The sequence below is a fragment of the Coffea arabica genome, chromosome 1c, assembly GCF_036785885.1.
Source record: "Coffea arabica cultivar ET-39 chromosome 1c, Coffea Arabica ET-39 HiFi, whole genome shotgun sequence".
Taxonomy (NCBI): Eukaryota; Viridiplantae; Streptophyta; class Magnoliopsida; order Gentianales; family Rubiaceae; genus Coffea; species Coffea arabica.
In genome coordinates this window covers 12,849,944-12,873,039 of record NC_092310.1, presented here as the reverse complement: position 1 = coordinate 12,873,039, position 23,096 = coordinate 12,849,944, and the positions used below count along the sequence as shown (strand labels likewise).

Below are 23,096 nucleotides of genomic sequence, written 5' to 3'. Positions count from 1 at the left end.
ATAAAATAAATAACAATAATAAAAATAAATAATAAAATAATAATAAATAATAATAATAATAAATGAAAATCCTAAAATTGAAACAAATAAAGCTAAGATTAAATTAATTAAACAAATAAAGTTAAAAATCAAAAATTTGGTGTCTACAATGACCATCTGATAGTGTAGATCCGAAAATGCTTGGTTATCCAAAATTTTGGAGTTTTTGAGCCTTAAAAGCATTAGAATAATTTTCTTCATTTTTGGGGCTGTTTTGATTTAATGCATCCTTTTATAATTATCCGAGAGGCATTTAAATACCTAAAAAATGTAATAGATAGGATAACTAATTTTATTTTATCATATCTTCCCATTTTAGATTGTAGTTAGGCGCTCCCCGATGTAATAGATAGGTTGCGTGTTTATGTGGCTTATGTATTATGTGTTTTATCCGCTTTTCTTAGGATTTTGGCATTTAGATATTATGTTTATGTGTTATGTGCTACGTGCTCTTATGTGTTTATTTGTTTTAATTTATGCTTTATTTGTCTCATTATGAATTGTTAATGCATGACGTCACCACACTAATCCAACGCTAGTTGTGGCTTCTCCCTCCGCTTACTTGCTAGTCCAATGCTAGTAAGGTTTTTTAGAAATAGGCTAGTTCAACGCTAGACCCTTTAGGTCGTCTTGCGCTAGGTTCATCTTTGTATGCTATTCATTACATTTTCATGCATATTTTATTTTTTAGGATCTTTTCCCATTTGCATGATATTCCCTATTATCTATTATCCCCCTATCCTCCATGTGTTAATCATGTCATTTAGAATTGCATCTCATTTAAGTTAGTTCATTTGCTTGTGCATATTAGGAGAATTATTTTTTAAACATGGGAAATGGGTGATTATAACTTTTTAGTTTAAATACCCCATTAATCCCTGTATAAGAAAATTATGTCACGAGTTTTTGCCTCCTGTACCTTTTATGTTGCATTTCTTTTTCTTTGATCACTTATATCTATGTATATAGTTTAATTTCTTTTCTTTTCTTTTAATTTCATTATTTGCATACTCATGGCACCTTCAAGGAATTATTTTGGCCTTTGCAATTAATGCAATTGATTCAATTAAACCCTTGAATGAACATTTTGTTCCTTTCGATATTTTTATAAATTTAGATTTGCATTCATATAGGAAACATCCAAATATGATAAAATTAAGGGTTAGATTAGGAAAATTTTGACTAAATCTCGCAACTAGCTTAGACTAGGTTGAAAGGGTGCCTTAGATTTGAGTTAATCGAACCTTTGCCTTCCCTTTCTTCAACCATGACTCTCGAATCCATTTTCTCTTGTTTTTCAAAGACCTGGAGTTGTCAAAAAGGGTTTTATTTTATTTTACTTTATTTTTTGGGTGACTTGGTACACCAAAACTCCATACCAAGTGGCGACTCCTATTTTTTCTTAAAAACCCTTTTAGACTAAATTTTGGACCCAAATTGTCGCATTCTTTTTAAGTCCCATTCTAGGTCCTTTTTCATTTATTATTAATAAATCATATCTTTTATAAACTCATTATATTTTCATCGCAAAAAATGGGGCGCGACAACGGCCAAAACGGCAAAAAGGCAAAGAAATGTATGTGCACATGTGCGGAAATGAAAATGGTATAAAAATGGGTTATATGGTTTTGACCATAACCAGAGATGTGGTTATCCGATCAAGGTGTACTAGGTAGCGTCTCGAAGTTAAGACAAAGGGTTACAACTTTGATGACAACTCAACCCAGTTTTCAGTTGATCTAGGTCGAATTTGCAGATTACAGAACCAGAACTCCAAATGCTAGTTTATATCTCTAGTGAAAATTTGGGCGGCATGCCTCTTGTGTTTACCTATTTTCCAGCCATTTATGGCTTCATTATTTTTCTCAAATCAGCTCCAATGTCACAGATAGGCAATGTTACCACAATAGCCGTTCAACTAGGCTCAAAATAATCCAATTACAACACAAGTCTTAACAAGGCATCTGGAAATCAAGTTTAAAGGCAAATAGCTAAATGGTAGATTTGATGTCTCTTGGTGTTTCGGTCACAACTGAAGCTACGTTTTTCAGATTGGTGTACACTTTATACTGTTTCAAAGTTAAGACAGAGAATTACAAATTATATGAAGACATCAACAGCCAATTAGTCCATTTTCAAGGTCAAAATGTGACATCTCAGAGGAAAATAGAAACTGTCCACAACACTGTACATTTGGCAGTCAAGGATATTTTGGTCATTTCACATGGTACAGTGCTTTGATTGAGCTGAAATTTTACAGAAAACTATATAACATCATTTCCTACAACTTTCATGTTTTGACTTAAGCGTGATTTGGCCTTTAACATGGACGAATTAAATAGGTCAGAAGCTAAATAGGTTAGTTTCAATTTCTGGAATTTGAACTTTTCCTCTAGAATTTCATATTTAATAAGTATTCAATCATCAAAACCAACAATTACTAACTCTATAACATCCATTACTAGATAAATAACCATAATTAAGACTGAAAATGTAAACCCTAGCTAAACATCTACCATATCAATCAAAACTACTTAAATAACCATCATTAGCCAAGAATAGGAGTTTCTATCCAAATTTAAACATGATTAAGGAAGAAAAATAAGAAAGACAGCCATGGTACCTTCTAGAAACTCCTTGTAGGTGAGAAACACACCACTATCTTCCCAAAATTTCAGCACACCAAGCCTTCCAAGTACCAAAAGGTAAATTTAATCGATTTGGTTCGGTTAATTTCAGCTCAACAAGGAAGAATCAAGGTTGGAGTTGAAGTTATTTTTCTCTCTTTTCCCTCTCTTATTTTCGGCCAGGATGGAAGAAAATGGAAGAGAATGGAGCCAAGAAAAAAGATAAGAAGGAAGGAAACTCATTTGGTCAAAGTTCTATGGATTGCCAACAAGTATCAACTCAAGATGGCTAATTATTTTTTTCTTTTCTCCTTTTTCTTTAGTCCAAAATTTCGGCTGCTTTAGGAGATATTTTAGGGCTGATTTTGCTCAATTAATAATAAGAAAATTAAGGTAATAAAGTGGTGATCAAGTGGTGTACTCAATCGGTAACGAACGGTACATATTGGTTCAACCCGATTTTCCTTATTTCACACGTACTAGGGTTTTAACTTATAATTCACTAAATTATTATTATTACTTCTAATCACAAACATTTCTTATCTAAAACTCACTCTTAATCATTAAATTTAGTACACACACCTCACCAAGTGATCACACTACCAAAATGCACCAAAGACACACCAAAAACCCTAATATGTACAAAAACCCTAATTAATTCCCTTCATTTAGAAAAATCATAATTTGAGTTATAAATATAAAAAATTCATACAACTTGGCCTATTAAAACCTATATTTCAAATACTAATTATCTTTAGAAAATACCTCAAAGAGATTCAACTCATAAGTTAGTCCAAATTAAGCCATAAGCTATTACAACTTTCCTATGTTTACTTGTGTAGGGCAGAATTTTCAGTCAAATTTGCTAATTTTCTAGAATTTATAGAGATTGAATCAAACTTTAAATTTTACACCGTACGAAACTATATGAGTCTAGTTTCAAATGCAACAAATGGAACTCAATTCCGACTTTCCTATACGAAGTTATAGCCAATTTCCCAAAACTGCGCAGAGTCTTCTGCGAAAATTTCTAGATTTTCTAACAACTTGAGATTATGAATCTTTTCTTAACAAAATTCACTTCCTTGGTTCAAATTCAACCATTAAAGCAACTAAGAATCAAAGGTAAGTGAGTTCATGTGACAGCCCTACCTCCCCCTAAGGCGAACCAAAGAGGTCAGCGGACTGCCTGCCCAACTCTCACCGGGACTTAGTCGTTCACTTCAATCCTCAATCGAAACTAGAATAGACCAAGAATAAACATAACAACGATCCAAAACTTAAAGCACAACTTATATACATTGCTATCTCAAAAGAGAGTACAACTATCGAATATACAAAGGTTCTCAATTCACCATACATCCATCCCGTGCCGAGCACTAGGGCGAGAACCATTACAAAATCAAAGAAACTAGTCTAGACTAGTCTCTACCGAGCTCTTGTCCTTACTCGTCTTCCCCTGCTAAGGAAAACAAAACTAAAGGGATGAATTAAAAGCTCAGAGAGGTTCCGAACACATAATCAAATAATCAATCCAGTTCAAGAAACATTTACAAGGGAAAGCAATAACAACACATCCATTAAAAGGATACGGGCTCACAGGGAGCTATTCGTTCGTTCGTTCATTCTCCTGTCATTCCCCTTATTCCTCCAATCATTTTAAAAATACATTTTTGTAAGTAAAACCCTCGTTCGTTCATTCATTTCATTCATCCCCCTCCTGGATATTGGCCAGGCTCCACCAGAATATAAGGTAATACTCGAGTATACCAATCGTTCACCCAGGGTCACCAAATCGCCCGACCGAGTCCGTTTCTAGCTCGAGTCGACCGGCAACGAAGGGCAAGGGTACAGTACAGCCAAACGGCTTACATTCATGTGCAACTAGTATTTAATTATTTAATCATTGAAAGATTTTACGTTCATTCAGGTCGAGTGCGATAAAGTACACACTCACCTAGATAACTCATTTTAAGCAATCATTGAAAACATATCATTCGTTCATAACAAGTCATATAATCAAGAACAAGCCACATAGTCAATGAAAGTATAACAAACAAGAAACACTCACCTATTTATGCAAAATAACGTCCAAAATATCCTTCCGGATAACACCCTTAATCACCAAGGTATCCTAATATAATCAAACGAACACATTATGCTTTAACCATCAAAGATGTAAGTGAGTCAAAGAAAAGTCGAATACGTACTAGTACAAAGTATAAATATGGTTTTGGTAGTAAAAAGAGTACATTGAAACCAAAGAACATAAGTAAAATATTTGTAAAATTTAGACTCACTTGTAAAACTTTAAAATCGCTATTTGAATCGAAGTGGCAAAAAAAAACGTAAATACCCTAGATGGTTCACGTGGTATTCGCTCTCAAGCCTTACTCAAGTCGCAAGTATATCGACCTAGTTTTCGAACATAAATTTGGGCAGTACGCCCTTCGTATTTACCTATTTTCCAGCCATTTATGACTTCATTCTTTTCCTCAATCAAACCCAAAGTCATATACAAAATTATCTCATCTCAATAGCCATTCCATAGGCTCCAAGTCATACAAGTATAAAATCAAGCCAGGAGCATGTGCGGAAATGAAGCTTGAGTCAAGAAACAAAAGACAGATTTGATGTTGTTTTGCGTAACGGACACAACCGAAGCTATACTTATCGGATTGGGGTAAAATTTATACTGTTACGAAGCTAAGACAAAGGCCTACAACTTTGATGCAGACAACTCAGTCCAGTTTCTAGTGTATCTAAGTCAAAATCTCAAATAATAGAACCAGAATCTCACATTCGGGCTTGTTAACCGCCTTATGCGTAAACCACAATAACTCAGGCTACCGAAGTCCAAACGAGGTGATTCTAGGAGCGTTGGAAAGCTAAGACATAGCACTACAATTTTTGTGTTTTGTCCAAAGGCTAATTCAGTACACATCAGGGTGAATAGACACGGTTAGTGTTATGAAATATCAAAATTGTCCACTGGACTAAACCTATGAGAGTCAGGGGTATTTTTGTCTTTTCACAGGCTACGTTGCTCCGATTGAGGTGAAATTTTGCAGGAAACTATAAAATCATTCTCTACAATTTTCATGTTTTATGCTAAGCCTCATTTGGCCTCTGATATCACGAACTGGAACCAGGCAGAACTGAAGCTTGAATTTCCAGAAATCTGGACTTTTGTTATAGTCAAGCTATAATTCACATTTTTACCTTAAAATTACTATTACTTTCTCCTTTACAAGATTATATACCATATATGACACCTAACCCACAATAAATATGAGTGAATAAATCAAAACCCTAACTCAATATTCCTCCCTTCAATCATCAAAACCATTTGAAACAAGCATCACAAGCAAAACTCTAACATTAATACTCAACTTAATCATGGTTAATGGAGAAAGAAAAAGTGATCAGCCATTATACCCTCAAGACAATACCTTGGAAGAGTGATCCTCCACTACTCCTTGAAATTTTTGGTTTCTTAAGCTTCCCAAGCTTCCAAACTAATGATTAATCGGTTTAGTTTTTCTTGTTCTCACTTACAAAGGTTGGATTCAAGGTTGGAAATAGAAAACTCTCTTCACTCTCCTCCCTCTCCTTGCTCTTGGCCAAACCAGAAAAAAAATGATGAAGAATGAGCTCAAATGAAAGACAAGAAGGCAAGACAAAAGGGTTTGGTCAAAGGGCCATAGATGGCCAACAAGTGGCACCACCAAAATCCATCCAAAATTTTTTCCTTTTCCTTGCATTTTGAGTCAACATTTTCGGCTATAAGGGCTGAGGATGAGGGAGATATTTTGCAACAATATCAAGGGTATGTGGTGGTAGGGAAGTGGTAGTCAAGTGGTGTGTTCAATCGATAGTGAACGTTACCCGTCGATTCTAGCCGTTTTTCCTTAAATCGCGTATATTAGGGTTTTATCTTCTAATTCACTAATTTATTATTATCACTTCTAATCACACACTTAATATCATCTAAAACTCACTCTTAATCACCACATTTATCACACTAGCGGGTCCCACATCGATAATGCGTTTCAAATTTAACGTCCACTAACTCATACTAGAAAAATGAATTTAAAACTGTACTTGCTTGTAAAAATGCATAGAAATTTTAATATTTCCAAGAAAAGTATAAAATGTAGGCAAAGAAATAAAATAATCCTTGTTCAATTGCCGCGCTCAACCGTACTTCCAACACATACACGTATATACATATCGTTCACCCAAATACACGTAATATCAAAACCTTCCTTTGTTGAAAACAAATGGTTAACACATTTTCACTTAACAAGGGGAAGTGAGAATAAACAAAAGGCTAAGAAAATGTGAAAATTTTAGGGTTCTCACAGTTCACATCAGGATTATAATGACAAGTAAATTTTCGGGGTCTCACAATGTACTACACGAATTCGAGTGGGAAGTATCTCTCATGTCGACTCAGAACCATAAATGGAGGTATTGAATTGAACTTGGGCAAAATAATTGGAAATTAACTCCTGAGAGCTCCTGCATCCTACTCAAGTGTATTTTATTATAAATTGTGAATTACTTGAATGTTATAGCTTTCATTATTGTGTAAGTGCTATTGTTATTTGAACTACGTGTTTTGCATATTTTCTTGGCCTTATGAGCATTCACTCATCCCGTTAGATTTGTTTTCCTGAACAGGAGCTGAAATGGAAGGAATTTTGGAGAGATCGACTTGATGGCCCTTTTGATTAAAATTTTAAATGTATTTGTTTAGACAACTTTTGAAAGCTGTATATTTTGGGAATGTAAGATATTTTTGGTAGCTCATGATGTGAGACTTGAACGATTATTAAGGAATTGGCCTTCCTTTTTTATCTTCGACTTTTAGTATCGATTGGTTATTCTTAAGTTTGAATTGAATTTGTACCGAGTCCTGGCGAGAACTGGGCAGGCGTTCTGCGGATACCCTTGGGTTCGTCCTTGGGAGAAGTGGGGGCGTCACAGTAGTTCCAATTTTGTTGTGATAACTACTATTGTAGGAAAATCCATTGGTTTCATTAGTTTGCCCCATCTATTCATAAAGTCCAAGGGACATGCTTGTACCACATTCTCAAGTTGAATCGTCTATTCTAATTATTCATCATTTTTTTGGGAGGGAGGGGGGGAGACTAAACACGTTATTGAATTGAACCTCAAGTCTATACCAATAACATGTGGATAAATCATCCAAAATCTAAAAGTAAATCTTGGGCTTCTATTGGACTAAATATTGACTAACACCCATGAAAATAAACAATCTCCTACAAAATATATATTTCAATTAAACTTTGCATTGATAGTCAATTAGTCATAAGTAGAAAATCTCTAGATTTCTATTACAATGGGGATCTCAAAAATTATAACAAGCTAGCAAGTCTTTGATGCTTTTGCCTTCACTTGTTTATCCTTTAGGCAGTTAGCTACATTCCATTTCTTTCCTCTCTACTAATAGTTCTTTTGTAAATTGTTGTGCATCATGGTTCCTCTAGGGTGCATTGAAAATATTGAGTGATAATCTTTTTTGAATGCCACCTTCTTACACATCGATTTTTGGTACACATTAATAAGTCTCTATCTTTGAACCTTCTTTCTTAACTCATATATTTATGGTTTCTTGACGGTTTTAGATTTCTTACTAAGGCATCTAGCTTTTTTATTCATTTTACCTAGCTACTGTAGTAAGTTCCAAATTGTTCATCAATTCTAACCATATTCTCTACTTCATGTCTAATTCTTTCTAGATGAATAGATATTTTAGGCTTTTGTGGTTCATGAAATTTTCATAATGTATCCTACAAAATTAGTGTCTTCATATTTTGAGAGAAAAGACCAAGGCCACCAAAATTTATTCGTGCATAGGATAATTTTACTCTTAAGATTTCAATTTTCAGGAGGTGTACGCTATCACTTTGTTATTTAGCATTAACATACAACCCAATTCATTCTTAGATGTGCAACTATATGTCATAAGACCTTCTATCCGAAATGATAGAGACAATACTTGTACCCATATTGTGCATTTCTTGTTCGAAAATGTGCCTGGTACTAAGGTATCATTTCAATCTTTGCCCTCTTGTGCTTTAACACCGTGAGTGGAACAATAATAATGGAGAATACTTCCATGAACTTAACATTATAAAATATCACTTCTACTTCATATGTTGGTCAAGGTAAATATGCCATAGCTTCAATCTTTTTCTAATTTAGTAAGAACTCAACTTCTGATACAACATATCCTAAGGATCTAACACTTCTAAGTAAGTTTGGCACATATTCAATTTGGCAAATACTTTTTCCTTAGAATTTTCCAAACCTCTCTAAGGTCTTAAGCATAAATCTCTTCATTTAGTGAGAGGACCAATATGTTATTGATCAAAGCTCCTAGAAAAAGATGCAATGGCAGTCAAAATACCGTATTCATCAAGTCCCTGAAAGGCACAAATGCATTGATAAATTAGAAGGGCATTTTCAAGAATTCATAGTGTTCATATCTTGTGCGAAAGGAATTTTTCAAGATATCTTCTGCCTAGTTCTTAAGTTGTTGATATTCACTTCATCTTTGACAAAACTTTTAACCCCTTCAATTGATCAAAAAGACCATTGATCTATTGGAATGTGTACTTATTCTTGATTGTAAGCTTATTTAATTTCCTATAATTTATATGTAATCTCAAATTTCCATTCTTTTTCTTCACATACATGATTAGATCAATTCTGTCTAAACCATGTGATAGGGTACCTTAGATATAGGGGTAGCTTTAGGATAAGGGCATTTTAAATTTGAATTCCCCAACTAGGGGTAAATTAGGGTGGTTATCAAAAAAGATATTGGGGTATTCTCAAATCACAAATATTTTGTTGAATGGGACACCATCCTTTCTGCTATCCATTGTATATGCCAAATACTTGTCAAATCCTTTCATAAGAGTCCTTAAGGTTTGCGTGACCGACAAGATTGGTTATCTTTCTTTGTCTATAGTTTCCTTGATGGATGTAAGTATAGGCTATTCATTTTCTCTATGGTCAACCTATGAATAATATTTTGCTTAGCAATCTGTGCCTAAGATTACGTAGAAATTGCTTATGCTAATCTGTAGTAGGTTGAACCACAATTTTCTTACTTTTATAACTATAACAGAAATTTTTACGTATAAGGTAAGATACTAACACTCGATCTCCTAGTATCAGACCTGTTGCAAAATTAGTCCATCCATTCAGTATGCATTTATAAAGTTTTTACAAATTTTGTTTAAAAAATGGAGTGATTAGTCCCACAATGAAACAAAACATAAGCAAATGAACTAAAAGTATAGGTGTGATAACATTAGCAGATGCCCGAACCTAAAAGTCAATTATAACACATATTCTAGCATTTACCTAAGAGGATTATTCTTTATTTGCTTAACATTCTTTTCACCCTCGGCTTTTGCATTTACGTAGTCTATTTTATGCCCTTTTTGTGCACAACTAAAGCAGTCTTTAGTCTTAAGTTGACACTTCCTTTGCTATCGCCTACCAAAGTCTTGCAATTTGGAAAAGTTCCATTTTTGGTCAGTTTAGGATATAGTCAGCTCTTTGTTTTTTCTAATAAAAATAATAATTTCATTAAAATCTGTACTAATGGTAGAAATTATATCATCAAACATACACAGATATCAAAGAATAGACCCGAAGAAAGGCTACTCCAGATTTGAAGAACAATAAAAATTACATTATAAAGCTCCAAATTTAAAAAATGAGAGAAAATAATTGTAGCTCCACGGGCATCTGTGCATGCTTTCGATCACCAGATCTGTTGATTAATTGGTTCAAGTCCAAATATGATGGTGAGATCTACCAAATAGATCCAAAAAATTCCAGATCTGATAATCAAAATCTGAAAAAACTCAGATCTAATAAAGAAAAATGAAAAAATTATCAAAAACTCTCACTAGGAATTCCTAGGAGAGAATAGAACTCTCACTAAAAAATTTAGAAGAGAGGAAATTCTCACTAGAAAAATCTTAGGAGAGATTTTATTTACACAAATGAAAAGAAACCATTGAGAAGGCTCCTCTCATGGGGAATCATTAGAAAAATCTGATCTCTCTCCCATGGAAGAGTTGAAGAGAGCTTTTGTTAGAGAGTTTTTACTAGAAAGAAGGAAGAGAAGAGGAGGAGAGATAGTCTTCTCTTTGTTAACCAACCTAAGCAATCCTCTAGGCTTTGGTACACTTGCTACATTATGATTTCTATCTAAGTCTCTTTATTGCTAGTCTCATCATATAACCTTTTAGAGTCAGTGTAGTTTGTATACTTCTCAATTTATCGAGTTTAGTAAACTTGTTCTTTGTGATTAACTTCTTAATCCTTGTTTTTTTAAATCTCCTTTGTCTATTTTTCACTTCTATTTTAATTTTTTTTGCTTATTTCACCTTATAAAAAAAGGCCTGGTTGAGTTGTTTAAGGGAAAAATTAAATTTTTTTGTGTTTTTTTATTCTTCATATTTGTATCCTTGTGAGTGTTCAAGGATTTGCATGATACTTTTTTATTTATCCACAAAAATGGCAAATAAAAGGATGGAAAGAAGTGAGATTACTCTCAATATAGAACACCTATGAGTTGGGCGTCGCATTTGGTGCCATAAAAGTTTGACTTTGAGTATAAGTGACGGATACAACTTTATCTAGTCTCTTAAGGTTCACTGGCTAATTCATAATTACATCTCGTAGATTTAAATGGCTAATTAATAATTGAATTTCAAATATTAACACCACTCAATGTGAGGCCCCAGTCCGTTCTACGTTGAGATATTCATTAGTTGGGCGGTAACGTTTGATTTTAGGAGTATTTCGAAAACCCTATGTAGGGATTAAGATTTAAAGCCCTACTATCCAATTATTCCATAATAAGTGCAAGTGAGCCTAGAAAGTAGGGTTTCACTCTTTGGTTTCAGGATTGGAGCAAAATTAGGGTTTTTTGCAATTTTCGCCGGATGAAATTTTGGTACGGAAAAAGGATCAAATTTGGTGATTAAAAGTGACTTTTAAGTGAGAAATAATATGTGATTAGGAGCAATAAGATAAGGTTAGTGAATAGGAAGTAAAAACCCTAGTACGTGTGTTTTAAGAAAAAACGGCGCGAACCGGCGGGTCCCGCGCATTACCGATTGAACGCACCAATTGACCACCACTTACTTGCTATACAAGTTTACCATTAATGGAACAAAATATCTTCCCCCTCTTAGCTTCTTATTGGCCGAAAATTAGAGGTTAGAAATGCAACAAGAGAGAGAAAAATTTGTGGTCAAGATTAGTCCAAGTGTTGAAAGAATTTGTGGTCACAATTAAGCCTTGATCATCTTACCTTCCTATAAGACAACTTGAGCCTTTTCTCCCTCATTCTTTCTTGCTAAGTGCCGAGCTCAAGGGGAGAGAAAAGAAGAGCAAGAACAACAAATTTTCCTTCTTGATTTGCTTCAATTAAGTTAGAAATCCAAATCTAAACCGATTAAACTCACCTGTGAGTGTCTAAGTAGTGAAGTGTTGGAGAGTTTTTGGAAAGGAAAGCTAGGAGGACACTTGGTGGACACCAATCAAGGTGAGGATGCTGATTTCCCTAAATTTTACCTTCAATCTTGTGTAAATTAGCTTGGTAACTTCAAATTGGTGGTGAATAATGGATGCAATCATGATTTGGGGGTTTTTCCCTTTTGGTTTTATGAACTAGGGCTTGCTGAATTGCTGCCCAACTTAGAGTGTGTATGATATATGTTGCAATTGAGGTTTCATAAGGTGTTTTGGTAGTGATTGGACCAAGAAATTAAGGAAGATTCACTAAAAAAAACTAGAAATTCCAGAATCTGGAAAATTTGTTCCAACTTTCTGTCCGAAATTTTAGCTGTATGTTAGAGGCTGTTTTGGCCTTGGGTCAAAGAATGAAAATTGTAGGGAATGGTATTTTATGTGTGCCTATAAAATTTCAGCTCAATCGGAGCAACGTAGCTCATGAAAAGTCCAAAATACCCTTACTATTTTAAGTATTTCCCAGCAGTCCGTTTCTTCAGTTCAGTCCAGTTTATCACGATTTTTGACCAGGATCCATTCTGATTTAGCTCTGGGCCAAAACATAAAAGTTGTAGTGTTCTGAAGTAGCTTTAAAATTCCTCAAAGAAAACCTGATTCGGACTTGTGTACACTGAGTTATGTCCATTACAGAGTTCTGCGTTTAAACAACCGATGAATTGGTTTCTGGTTTAGTAATTCGAGAATTTGACTAAGTTACATTAGAAACTGGATTACGTGATCTTCATGAATGTTGTATATCTGTGTCTTAGCTTCGAAACGGCGTAGGTTTCGTTTTAATCCGATAAGCGTAGCCTCGGATATGGTATTACCGCATTTGTACGTCAAATCTGTCTTGTGCTAAGTTGAATTTCTGCACTTGTAATTGTTGTGAATCTTGTTTTTATGATGTTGTGAGCCTATGGAACGGCTCTTGGCTTGAATTGTTTTATGTGTGATGTTGGATTGTGGTTGAAGAAAAATAATGAAGCCTAAATGGCTGGAAATTAGGTAAACACAAAGGGCATGCTGCCCGACTTTACGCTCGAGGACCTTTGCTACTTTGGTTATCGAGGGTTATACGTTAGTTCTTGGCCAAAACATCAAAGTTTTAGCCTTATGTCTCAGCTTTCTAACGCCTCTGGAATTTCTTGATTTCGATTTTTGAGCCGTGAGTTACGGCCTTGCAAACAGGGCCTGTTTGGTAACCCGCCATGAAACGGCTGGCACTATTTCGTGCCTTTTGACCTATATCTATTGAGATCTAGGTTAAGGTGTCTTCACGAAAATTGTAGCCCTTTCTCATAGCTTCGAAACGGTGTCTCGTTCACCTTGATCCGATATTCCTAGCCTAACTTTTGACCAAAACGGTTTGAGATGGCCGATTTGGCCGTCCCGTTTGCCGTTCCGCGCGCGCGCGTGTGCCCCTTTTTGCCGTTTTCGCACTTGCGCGTGCCAATTTTGCCGTTTTGCTTGTTTTATGTATGTTAGTAGCCGTTTGTGATATATTGTGACACAATCTTCGATTTCAGACGGTGGTGAACTAGGCAGAGCCGGTGGGGCCCACTACTAGCCAATAAACGAAGTGCTTTCCGCTTTTGTACTACTTTTGTGTTTTGGGTAAGTACTCAGGCCGCTTTTGTATGTTAGTTGCTTATGTGTTTCGATATGTATGAAGAGGGTACTTAGACGAGGGTGTACTTTATCGCACTCGCTCTAAACCCTAATTTGCGCACATATTTGTACATGGCTTATGTATATGAGCAATTTTGGAACTAAAACCTTGAGCTGGTGGCTCGGGGTGACTTTTGAATAATTTTGTGAATTTTGTGAGTTTGAGGTTGAACTCAATACCTAGATGGACTATTCGAGCCGGTTAGGGCTTGGTCGAAGTCAGTCCAACTTGGTTTGAGGTCACCAAGTTTGTGAACCCGGTTCGCTGAGTATGTGAACCAATTTTGTGACCCGAGCTTGTGACTCAAGCTCAAGTTTGTGATTTCGTTCGCCTGGGCAAGTTTGTGAGGTGACTGGCCAGTGAGGGTGATAAGGTGTTCGGTGGGTGTACAAGTGGAGTTCTACGGACCTTGTTTGTGGTCGACGGAGTGTCGACAGGAGGTCACGCATGGCACCCGACTTGGCTTTGGAGCCACCTGTATCCTTATTATGTGATGTTACTTTTCTGCTTTTGCTTTACTCTTGCTGTGGAACTACTGTTACGTGTAATTTACGCTTTCGCCCCTGTTTACTTACTAAGCATATAGCTTACCCCGTTCCTTTTGTTTTCCTTAGCAGGGGCCGACGCGGGGACTTTTGGCACATACACTAGTATAGTATAGTTAGATTTGCTTGTAATAGCGGACAATTAGGATGTTTGTTTTTATTGTGGTGATTTGTATAAGGACCCTCCTTAGGGTCTACCTTTTGGTTTTGGTGGTAATTATAAGGATGTAATAGTTTGAGTAGGTACTTTTGGAGAATGTAATTATAACTCTTTTGGGATTGTATATAGTGTGTAAGGTACACTTTTGGATTTTCTGGCTCTTATCGTTTTAAGTTTTGAGTCCTGGCGCGAGCTAGGCAGGCGGCCCGCCGATACCCTTGGGTTCGCCCTTGGGAGAAGTGGGGTCGTCACAGTTGGTATCAGAGCGCCTAGGTTAGAGGACTTGAGCAATTGTGGGACATACGTGATAGGCATTAGGCATATTTGACCCTTTTAAGTTGAATGGTATCTTTTAAGCTGAAATGCCGGTTGACTGACGACTTAATGTTTTGTAGGTATGTATAGGGGCAGTTCGAGTGGTGCGGAATCCAGTGGTGTGGGACCGAGACCTCCGAGTAGGAGGGGACCAGAGGATCGAGCGCTGCGTAAGCGGGCGATCCGTTATAGGCAGAGGCTGGGAGAGCCTTACACTTTGTACTCTCCCTTTGGCCAGGTGTCGCGCCGACCCTGCGCGTGTTGGTATACACATGGCTATCCCGACGAGGTAGTCATAGCATTGGATGACGAGCGGTATTACCTCGACAGGACAGTCGAGACTCTGAGGGCACAGCTAGACGAGGCTAGAGCAGATGGCCGTAAGCAGGCGAGGCGTATTGGATACTTGGAGCGGAGTCTCCGAGAGGAGAGAGAGAGGACGGACGCTCTGCACCGTCAGCTTCAGGATACACACCAGCACCTCTTCGCTATGAAGAGGCAGCTGAGGGATAGGGCTCGGAGTATGTCTGTCGACTGCGAGCTCCTTCTAGATCTAGCCGCAGAGGCACCACCACGAGCCACCGGTCCAGAGAGGATGGACGAGGTGGACACGTTAGGTTCCGTTGGGAACCTGGGCCCTAGGGGAGGCGATTAGGGTCGCTTTTGTACTTTTGTACTTTTGTTTAGCTAGTGTATGACTTTTGTTAGAACTAGCATGACTACTTTCTTTTGTTATTTGGTTGTCTGACTAGATTTTGGAGCCAGTGCTCATGTGTACATTGGGTTTTGTACCGACTGGAGGTCGGTGATGTGTAAATCTTTTGATGTGACCTTGTAAATATATGCATATATTTGCGTAGCATTTTGAACTTATCTTTTATGTGTCTTTTGTTCATACGCTTTACGTTCGTACTTTTGCTCATAGTCTGGATAATAAGCATATGTCATGTTCCGATCTATAGACTTTTGCACTTAAATGGCCTCCGGTACTAGAGATGAAAGGCAAGGGCGAGGCTCTGAAGGAAATAATGAGAGTGGGCCGGACCAAGTCGCTACAGCTATCCAGCGGATGGCCGATCTTCTGGAGCGAATGTCAAATCAACAAGGCCAGGGGAGCAGTATGGGGAATCCTGGACATAATCCGGGACATAATCCGGGTAATCACGAGGGTGAAGACCGTGCCTTGGAGCGATTCCAAAAATTCGCACCCCCAAAGTTTATAGGTGGACCCGACCCTGACTTAGCGGAGGGTTGGATGGACCGTATGCTAGATATTTTTGCCACGCTTAGGTACTCGGAAGAACGGCAGATATCCTTTGCTGCTTTTCAGTTCGAAGGGGCCGCTCGAGCCTGGTGGAACGTGATTAAAGTCAAGTGGGAGCGCGAACAGACCCCTTGGACCTGGATCAACTTTACACGGGAGTTTAATGAAAAATACCTGCCGCCCATTGTGCAAGAAAAACGGGAAGATGATTTCATCCGCCTACGTCAAGGGGCATCGAGTGTGGCGGAGTACGAAACTCAGTTTACAAAGCTCTCTCGCTTTGCCCCAGAGCTGGTGCTGACGGAGCAAAAGAGAATTCGCCGCTTTACTCAAGGCTTAAATGTAGAAATTCAGGAAGCATTGGCGGCCGCACAGCTGGACACCTTTAGCCAAGCGCTAGAAAAAGCACAACGGATTGAGACTGCCAGGGGACAGGTTAAAGCCTTCCATGACCGGAAAAGGAGGCAACCCAGTTCGAACGATTCCCTGGTTGGACAGAGTTCGCGAAACGAGCCACCTGCTAAGACGAGTAAAGGCACAGATGGTCCACGACCTACAAGAACCCTGAATAGCTTTGGGCGAGGTCAGATACTGCAAGAGGCCCAGAGGAGTGCTCAGCGTGGAGGGTCAAGCACGGCCACTAAGCCAACCTGTGGTTTCTGTGGGGGCAATCACACCGATGAAAACTGTTGGAAAAATAGTTCGGTACGGAAATGCTTCAAATGTGGTAGTACCGAACATCTGATTGCCCGGTGCCCTAAGATACAGAAGGATGGACTCAAACCACCGACTGAAGGGACCACAACTAAGCCGTCAAGTGTAGGGGAAAATCGATCCAAAGGGCCAGCAAGAGTCTATGCGATGGGTCAACCTGAGATGACGAGTCCTTCGGTGGACCTTGAAGGTACGCTTTGAACAAACGAATCCATTTCGAGGACGAAATTGTCCTAAGTGGGGGAGATTGTGAGGCCCCAGTCCGTTCTACGTTGAGATATTCATTAGCTGGGCGGTAACGTTTGATTTTAGGAGTATTTCGAAAACCCTATGTAGGGATTAAGATTTAAAGCCCTACTATCCAATTATTCCATAATAAGTGCAAGTGAGCCTAGAAAGTAGGGTTTCACTCTTTGGTTTCAGGATTGGAGCAAAATTAGGGTTTTTTGCAATTTTCGCCGGATGAAATTTTGGTACGGAAACAGGATCAAATTTGGTGATTAAAAGTGACTTTTAAGTGAGAAATAATATGTGATTAGGAGCAATAAGATAAGGTTAGTGAATAGGAAGTAAAAACCCTAGTACGTGTGTTTTAAGAAAAAACGGCGCGAACCGGCGGGTCCCGCGCATTACCGATTGAACGCACCAATTGACCACCACTTACTTGCTATACAAGTTTACCATTAATGGAACAAAATATCTTCCCCCTCTTAGCTTCTTATTGGCCGAAAATTAGAGGTTAGAAATGCAACAAGAGAGAGAAAAATTTGTGGTCAAGATTAGTCCAAGTGTTGAAAGAATTTGTGGTCACAATTAAGCCTTGATCATCTTACCTTCCTATAAGACAACTTGAGCCTTTTCTCCCTCATTCTTTCTTGCTAAGTGCCGAGCTCAAGGGGAGAGAAAAGAAGAGCAAGAACAACAAATTTTCCTTCTTGATTTGCTTCAATTAAGTTAGAAATCCAAATCTAAACCGATTAAACTCACCTTTGAGTGTCTAAGTAGTGAAGTGTTGGAGAGTTTTTGGAAAGGAAAGCTAGGAGGACACTTGGTGGACACCAATCAAGGTGAGGATGCTGATTTCCCTAAATTTTACCTTCAATCTTGTGTAAATTAGCTTGGTAACTTCAAATTGGTGGTGAATAATGGATGCAATCATGATTTGGGGGTTTTTCCCTTTTGGTTTTATGAACTAGGGCTTGCTGAATTGCTGCCCAACTTAGAGTGTGTATGATATATGTTGCAATTGAGGTTTCATAAGGTGTTTTGGTAGTGATTGGACCAAGAAATTAAGGAAGATTCACTAAAAAAAACTAGAAATTCCAGAATCTGGAAAATTTGTTCCAACTTTCTGTCCGAAATTTTAGCTGTATGTTAGAGGCTGTTTTGGCCTTGGGTCAAAGAATGAAAATTGTAGGGAATGGTATTTTATGTGTGCCTATAAAATTTCAGCTCAATCGGAGCAACGTAGCTCGTGAAAAGTCCAAAATACCCTTACTGTTTTAAGTATTTCCCAGCAGTCCGTTTCTTCAGTTCAGTCCAGTTTATCACGATTTTTGACCAGGATCCATTCTGATTTAGCTCTGGGCCAAAACATAAAAGTTGTAGTGTTCTGAAGTAGCTTTAAAATTCCTCAAAGAAAACCTGATTCGGACTTGTGTACACTGAGTTATGTCCATTACAGTGTTCTGCGTTTAAACAACCGACGAATTGGTTTCTGGTTTAGTAATTCGAGAATTTGACTAAGTTACATTAGAAACTGGATTACGTGATCTTCATGAATGTTGTAGATCTGTGTCTTAGCTTCGAAACGGCGTAGGTTTCGTTTTAATCCGATAAGCGTAGCCTCGGATATGGTATTACCGCATTTGTACGTCAAATCTGTCTTGTGCTAAGTTGAATTTCTGCACTTGTAATTGTTGTGAATCTTGTTTTTATGATGTTGTGAGCCTATGGAACGGCTCTTGGCTTGAATTGTTTTATGTGTGATGTTGGATTGTGGTTGAAGAAAAATAATGAAGCCTAAATGGCTGGAAATTAGGTAAACACAAAGGGCATGCTGCCCGACTTTACGCTCGAGGACCTTTGCTACTTTGGTTATCGAGGGTTATACGTTAGTTCTTGGCCAAAACATCAAAGTTTTAGCCTTATGTCTCAGCTTTCTAACGCCTCTGGAATTTCTTGATTTCGATTTTTGAGCCGTGAGTTACGGCCTTGCAAACAGGGCCTGTTTGGTAACCCGCCATGAAACGGCTGGCACTATTTCGTGCCTTTTGACCTATATCTATTGAGATCTAGGTTAAGGTGTCTTCACGAAAATTGTAGCCCTTTCTCATAGCTTCGAAACGGTGTCTCGTTCACCTTGATCCGATATTCCTAGCCTAACTTTTGACCAAAACGGTTTGAGATGGCCGATTTGGCCGTCCCGTTTGCCATTCCGCGCGCGCGCGTGTGCCCCTTTTTGCCGTTTTCGCACTTGCGCGTGCGAATTTTGCCGTTTTGCTTGTTTTATGTATGTTAGTAGCCGTTTGTGATATATTGTGACACAATCTTCGATTTCAGACGGTGGTGAACTAGGCAGAGCCGGTGGGGCCCACTACTAGCCAATAAACGAAGTGCTTTCCGCTTTTGTACTACTTTTGTGTTTTGGGTAAGTACTCAGGCCGCTTTTGTATGTTAGTTGCTTATGTGTTTCGATATGTATGAAGAGGGTACTTAGACGAGGGTGTACTTTATCGCACTCGCTCTAAACCCTAATTTGCGCACATATTTGTACATGGCTTATGTATATGAGCAATTTTGGAACTAAAACCTTGAGCTGGTGGCTCGGGGTGACTTTTGAATAATTTTGTGAATTTTGTGAGTTTGAGGTTGAACTCAATACCTAGATGGACTATTCGAGCCGGTTAGGGCTTGGTCGAAGTCAGTCCAACTTGGTTTGAGGTCACCAAGTTTGTGAACCCGGTTCGCTGAGTATGTGAACCAATTTTGTGACCCGAGCTTGTGACTCAAGCTCAAGTTTGTGATTTCGTTCGCCTGGGCAAGTTTGTGAGGTGACTGGCCAGTGAGGGTGATAAGGTGTTCGGTGGGTGTACAAGTGGAGTTCTACGGACCTTGTTTGTGGTCGACGGAGTGTCGACAGGAGGTCACGCATGGCACCCGACTTGGCTTTGGAGCCACCTGTATCCTTATTATGTGATGTTACTTTTCTGCTTTTGCTTTACTCTTGCTGTGGAACTACTGTTACGTGTAATTTACGCTTTCGCCCCTGTTTACTTACTAAGCATATAGCTTACCCCGTTCCTTTTGTTTTCCTTAGCAGGGGCCGACGCGGGGACTTTTGGCACATACACTAGTATAGTATAGTTAGATTTGCTTGTAATAGCGGACAATTACAATGTTTGTTTTTATTGTGGTGATTTGTATAAGGACCCTCCTTAGGGTCTACCTTTTGGTTTTGGTGGTAATTATAAGGATGTAATAGTTTGAGTAGGTACTTTTGGAGAATGTAATTATAACTCTTTTGGGATTGTATATAGTGTGTAAGGTACACTTTTGGATTTTCTGGCTCTTATCGTTTTAAGTTTTGAGTCCTGGCGCGAGCTAGGCAGGCGGCCCGCCGATACCCTTGGGTTCGCCCTTGGGAGAAGTGGGGTCGTCACAGATACCTCAATTATAGAGGTGGAATAGATTTCAACAATCTTCAGAAGTAGCTAGTTGATCTTGGAATTGGAGGATAGGTGCCAAAAGTTGCTACCATCTCGTGTGAAGCCTTTCTTGCTCGTAATTTGTTTAGAGACGTGCAAGACGTATAAAATTTTGTGGTTTTGGTTTTTACTTTTGTTCCTTTCATATGCCATGTTTTTAGCTATTTGTTTACGTTTTAAATTTATAGACTTTATATCAAACATGTGAAAGGAGCAACAGCTTATTAAACTTTGGATACTGACAAATCCTTAATTGCTAGAAATTTGTCAAAAGTTCTGATTGTGAAACTCCAAGTATTGATAAAGATATACTAAAAAGAATGTGAACTGGTACCTAATGATGTTGAACTTGAGGCAACTTTTTGAATGGCTAGGTTGTTAATGGGCCAAAAACATATGCCAAGTATGTCGGAGATAGGGAAAAAAGCTTGAAGAATATATTTGCTCCATCAGCATTCGATCAATAGGAGAATGACAAGTACACATTTTGGCATATATGTGATGCCCCAACTTTTAGGATCATCTTTTGTTTAGTCTCAAAGAGGATATTACGGTTTCTTTAGTTTATTTTTATTTTAAACCATTATTGTGTTTTAAAGAAGAAACTAAAGTTATTTCTTTGGGTTTGATTTAAAACCTCATTTTATTTTACAATACTAGAAACCCTAAAAGTCTAATCAAAACCCTAGTTTCACTTGTGACTGACCGTTTTCTCAAATTTCTTATATTTCAACCGAAACCCTAAATTTAATTTATGGAATTGTAAAACCCTCACGTTTTTCTTAAAAATACCCTTTTATTTGGAAATTATTAATTTATAATAGCCTTACTACTCAATCACCCCACAATAAGTGCAAATGAACCTAGAAAGTAGGGTTTTACTTTTCGTTTTCAAGTTATAGCGAATTAGGGTTTTCACGTTTTCCCGTAGTATGATTATTCGGTACTGAGTGAGGATCAAATTTGGTAGGTAAGAGTGACTTTTAGATGAGAAAATATTATATGATTAGAAGTGATAATAATAAGTTAGTGATTAAGAGGTAAAAACCATAGTATACGCGATTTAAGAAAAATCGGTTCACACCGACGGGTATCGATCACTACCGATTGAACCCACCACTTGACCACCACTTCCTTACCACCACATACCCTTGATATTTGTACAAAATATTCCCCCCTCATCCTCAGCCATGTGACCAAAATATGTGGCCAAAATGCAAGGAAAAGAAAGAGAAATTTGCATGGCTTTGGTGGTGACAAGTGTCACTCACCTATGGCTCTTTGATTAATTTTTTTTCTTGCCTTTTATCCCTCATTTCAGCTCATTTTCTTTCATTTCCTTCTGTTTTGGTCGAGCAAGGGAGAGAGAGAGAGAGCAAGAGAGAAAAAACCTTCAATCCATCTTGAATCCAACCATTTGAGTGCAACCAAGGAAAAACTAAACCGATTGATTGTTAGTTTGGAAGCTTGGGAAGCTAAGGGAACAAAAACTTTCAAGGAATAGAGGAGGATCACTCTTGCAAGGCTTTGTCTTGAGGTAAATTGGCTGATCACCCTTTCTTTCTCCATTAATCATAATCAAGTTGGTTGTTAAGCTTAGAATTGATCTAGTGATACCTATTTTCAAGTGGTTGTGATGATTAGAGGATTGTAATTTGAGCTAGGGTTTTGATTTAGTTGCTTATAATTCCTGTTGGTTAGGTGCTTTATGGTGTGTATATGTGGTATATAATCTTGTAAAGGGAAAAGTAGCGGTGGTTTCAAGGTAGAAATGTGACTTATAGCTTGAAGGTATCCAAATTCCAGATTTCTGGAAAATTGTACCTCAGTTTTGCCCGATTCTATTTCATCATGTTACAGACCGAATTAGACTTAGCACAAAACATGAAAGTTGTAGATAATGGTGTTTTAAAGTTGTCTACAAAATTTCAGCCCAATTGGAGCAATGTAGCCTGTGAAAAGACCAAAATACCCTCACTGCCCTGGGATGCATGTAGTGATCCGTTTTAGACAGCTCATCCCATTGGACCGTGTCTGTTCACTATGATCCGTGCTGTTTTAGCCATTTACCAAAACATGAAAGTTTTAGTACTTTGTCTTAGCTTTTCAACGCCTCCAAGAACGCCTTAAACGGACTTTGGTAGCCTGAGATATGGCCATTTAAAGGTAGTACGGTTAATTAGCCGATTAGTTGGATTTTGGTTCTGTAAATTGGGAATTTGACTGGGTTACACTGGAATTTGGACTAAGTGATTTTCATCAAAATTGTAGCCCTATGTCTTAGCTTCGAAACAGCACAAATTTCACCCCAATCTAATAAGCATAGCCTCAGATGTGTTCATTCCGCAAGAACCCGTCAAATCTGTCTTTTGTTAAACTTCATTTCCGCACTTGTTATTAGTTTGATTTTTGTCCTTGTATTGTCTTGAGCCTATGGAACGGCTATTGAAATGAATTTGTGTTGTGTGTAAACTTGGGTT

The 23,096-nt window shown here is 37.9% G+C and overlaps 1 long non-coding RNA gene across 1 annotated transcript; it reads left to right on the top strand.

The window, feature by feature from the left end:
- Positions 1 to 17,803: 17,803 nt before the first annotated feature.
- LOC140006320 (uncharacterized) lies at positions 17,804 to 20,471 on the top strand. Its single transcript, XR_011813954.1, has 3 exons — positions 17,804 to 17,976; positions 19,472 to 19,559; positions 20,229 to 20,471. It is a non-coding gene; the product is annotated as an uncharacterized lncRNA (long non-coding RNA).
- Positions 20,472 to 23,096: the final 2,625 nt, after the last annotated feature.